Source organism: Canis lupus, chromosome X (assembly GCF_003254725.2).
Source record: "Canis lupus dingo isolate Sandy chromosome X, ASM325472v2, whole genome shotgun sequence".
Classification (NCBI taxonomy): Eukaryota; Metazoa; Chordata; class Mammalia; order Carnivora; family Canidae; genus Canis; species Canis lupus.
The window spans coordinates 98,669,075-98,672,394 of NC_064281.1; the positions used below are offsets into that span (position 1 = coordinate 98,669,075).

The 3,320-nt window shown below is 38.9% G+C and overlaps 1 pseudogene; it reads left to right on the forward strand.

Moving 5' to 3' along the window:
• Positions 1 to 717: 717 nt before the first annotated feature.
• Positions 718 to 2,769, forward strand: LOC112649403 (ATP-dependent RNA helicase DDX18-like; annotated as a pseudogene).
• The last annotated feature ends 551 nt before the right edge of the window (positions 2,770 to 3,320 follow it).

Below are 3,320 nucleotides of genomic sequence, written 5' to 3' on the forward strand. Positions count from 1 at the left end.
CAGGTAAATGACAAGCAAATTTCCAAATCAGTAAATAAAAATAAAAATTATTTGCTTCCATCACATGTTTTCTTCCAGCTTCTTTAAAGCCTATGTACATCAGGCATAAAGTTAATTAATTACAACAAAAATTAATTACAAAAAAGATAACTAAATATCAAAAAGGATAATAAAATAGCAAAAACTAACATTAGTTAGACAGTAGTATTTGCTTTTATTTAAGATATTCATATCTTTCATTCTATAGATTTATCTGTTAGATTTGTTTACTGTGATGCAAGTTTTCCTAAATCTGTGCACATATGAGAATCTTCTCAGTGACTTTTTTTAAATGAGTGATTTCTGAGGTTATATCCTAAGTCTATTAAATCTCAGTCTTGAAGGCTGAGTCCCAAGAACCCATATATTTTTTCTTTCTCCACAAGTGGTTCTATTGCAATTAACAGCTCACCAAGCATTTGAAAAACATTGTTATAATGTACATTTCATGAGTATTGCCAAATGGCAAAACGGAAACAATTTAGTAGTATGTTTGATATCCTCTGTTCAAGGGAAGACAATCCATGGATTGGGGGAGTATAGTGCCTCACAAGCAGTGGAGCAGTCTTCCAAAGTATTTTGGGCCAGAACAAGTTTTATAGAATGTTGGAAGTGGCAATGCAAAAATAGGACCTGAGCCAAGTTGTGGTGCCACAGTAAAGGCGCCTTACCGGCAACATGTCCCATCTACCCATGAAACTCCTGCACAAGAAGATAGAGAAACAGAATATCAAGTTGCACCAGCAAAACTTAAAGCTCCAGAGGGCCTCAGATGAGAGCTTATCAGAAACACAAAATGGAGATGTGTCTGAAGAAACAGTGGGAGGTGGGAAGGCTAAAAAATCTCTAAAATAGTCTGTGAACATGGGCTCGTCAGAAGCCCAGAATGGAGAAGTAGCTAAAGAAACAGTTAAAACTGTACAAGTTTAAAAAAAAAGGGAAGAAAGAAAGAAATCTACCGTAATAATCAATGGAGAAGCAGCAACACAGCTTCCCAATTCAGAATCAAAATAAAAAGAAAGAAAGAAAAAAAAATAAAAAAAAAATAAAAAGAAAGAAGAAAAAAAAGAGAAAAATGGTGGATGACACTGGGCCTGATACCAAAAAATCGAAAACTGAAGACAAAGGGGACTCTGAAGAAGGGGCCGAGGCTCCTGAAGAGACAGAAAACATTGCAGAGAAGCCAGATGATGAGGAAGAGGACAGTGAACTGCCCAGAGTATCCCTGGGACTGACAGGAGCTTTTGAGGATACTTTATTTGCTTCTCTTTCTAATCTTGTCAATGAGAACACTCTGAAGGCAATGAAAGAAATGGGTTTTACAAACATGATTGAAATTCAGCATAAAAGTATCAGACCACTGCTGGAAGGCAGGGATCTCCTAGCAGCTGCAAAAACAGGCAGTGGCAAAATGCTGGCATTTCTCATCCCTGTAGTCCAACTCATTGGCATGTTAAAGTTCATGCCTAGGAATGGAACAGGACTTCTTATTCTCTCATCTACTAGGGAACTGGCCATGCAGACTTTTGGTGTTCTTAAAGAGCTAATGATACACTATGTTCGCACATACAGGTTAATAATGGATGGCAGCAACAGATCTGCTGAAGCACAGAAACTTGGTAATGGGATCAACATCATTGTGGCCACCCCAAGCCATCTCCTGGACCACATGCAGAATACCCCAGGGTTTATGTATAAAAATCTACATTATGTGGTTATCGATGAGGCTGATCATGTCTTGGATGTTGGGTTTGAAGACAAATTAAAATAAATTATTAAACTTCTGCCAGCACACAGGCAAACCATGCTCTTTTCTGCCACACAAACTCAAAAAGTTGAGACTTGTCAAGGATTTCTTTGAAAAAGGAACCATTGTATGTTGGTATTGATGACGATAAAGCTAATGCAACAGCGGATGGTCTTGAACAGGGATGTGTTGTTTGTCCCTCAGAAAAGAGGTTCCTTCTGCTCTTTACATCCTTAAGAAGAACCAGAAGAAGAAACTGATGGTCTTCTTTTCATCCTGTAAGTCCGTGAAATACCACTATGAGTTGCTGAACTACATTGATTTGCCTGTCTTGGCCATTCATGGAAGGCAGAAGCAGAATAAGCATACAACCACATTCTTCCAGTTCTGCAATGCTGATTGGGGGATATTGTTGTGTAAAGACATGGCAGCTAGAGGGCTGGATATTCCTGAAGTCGATTGGATTGTTCAGTATGACTTTCCAAATGATCCCAAGGAATATATTCATCATGTGGGAACAGCCAGAGGCCTAAACAGAAGAGGTCACGCCTTGCTCATCTTACCCTGAAGAGTTGGGTTTCCTTTGTTACTTGAAGCAATCCAAGGTTCCATTAAGTGAATTTGAGTTTTCCTGGTCCAAGATTTCTGACATTCAGTCTCAGCTTGAAAAATTGATTGAAAAGAACTACTTCCTTCATAAGTCAGCCCAGGAGGCATATAAGTCATACATTTGAGCATATGATTCCCATTCTCTGAAACAGATCTTCAATGTTAATAACTTAAATTTGCCTCAAGTTGTTCTGTTGTTTGGTTTCAAAGTGCCTCCTTTTGTTGATCTGAACATAAACAGCAATGACGGCAAGCTTAAAAAGAGAGGAGGTGGTGGTGGTTTTGGATACCGGAAAGCCAAGAAAGTTGAGGAGTCCAAAATCTTCAAACACATTAGCAGGAAGTCCTCTGACACCAGACAGTTCTCCCACTAAAGATACACCCTCCTTGCGTCTTGAATGGTTTTGTCCCGAAATGGATTTTTTTCCCTTTTTCTAACAAAGGGATTGCTGTGGCTTCAGGATTGGGACTGGTGGAACAACAATATTAATTGATGTTGCAAGCACTGGACATGGATATTTCCAGTAAATACCTCTCTTATTTGGGGGTGTAAAACAGAGCTCAGTTTCTCTAGGTAGCTCAAGGGCAAAGCAAGAGGACTTTTGGCTTTTGTTGTAATGAGAGAGTATTTTAAATCTTTTACCTCCAAATTATTGGTCATGGTTTTTTGGGGTCTTTTTGGGGGGGGGTATTTTTTTATTTTTTTAATTTAAATTCAATTAACATAAAGCCTATCATTAGTTTTGGAGGTAGAGTTCAGTGATTCATTAGTCTTGTGTAACATAGTGCTTGTTACATCATGTGCCCTCCTTAATGTCCATCACCCAGTTCAACCTTAGAAGGCAGTGACCTGGTGCACTGAACAGGTGCTGGGGGTGGTGATGCAGAAGATTGTCTCAGGTTTTTTGGTTTTGGTTGATTCGTG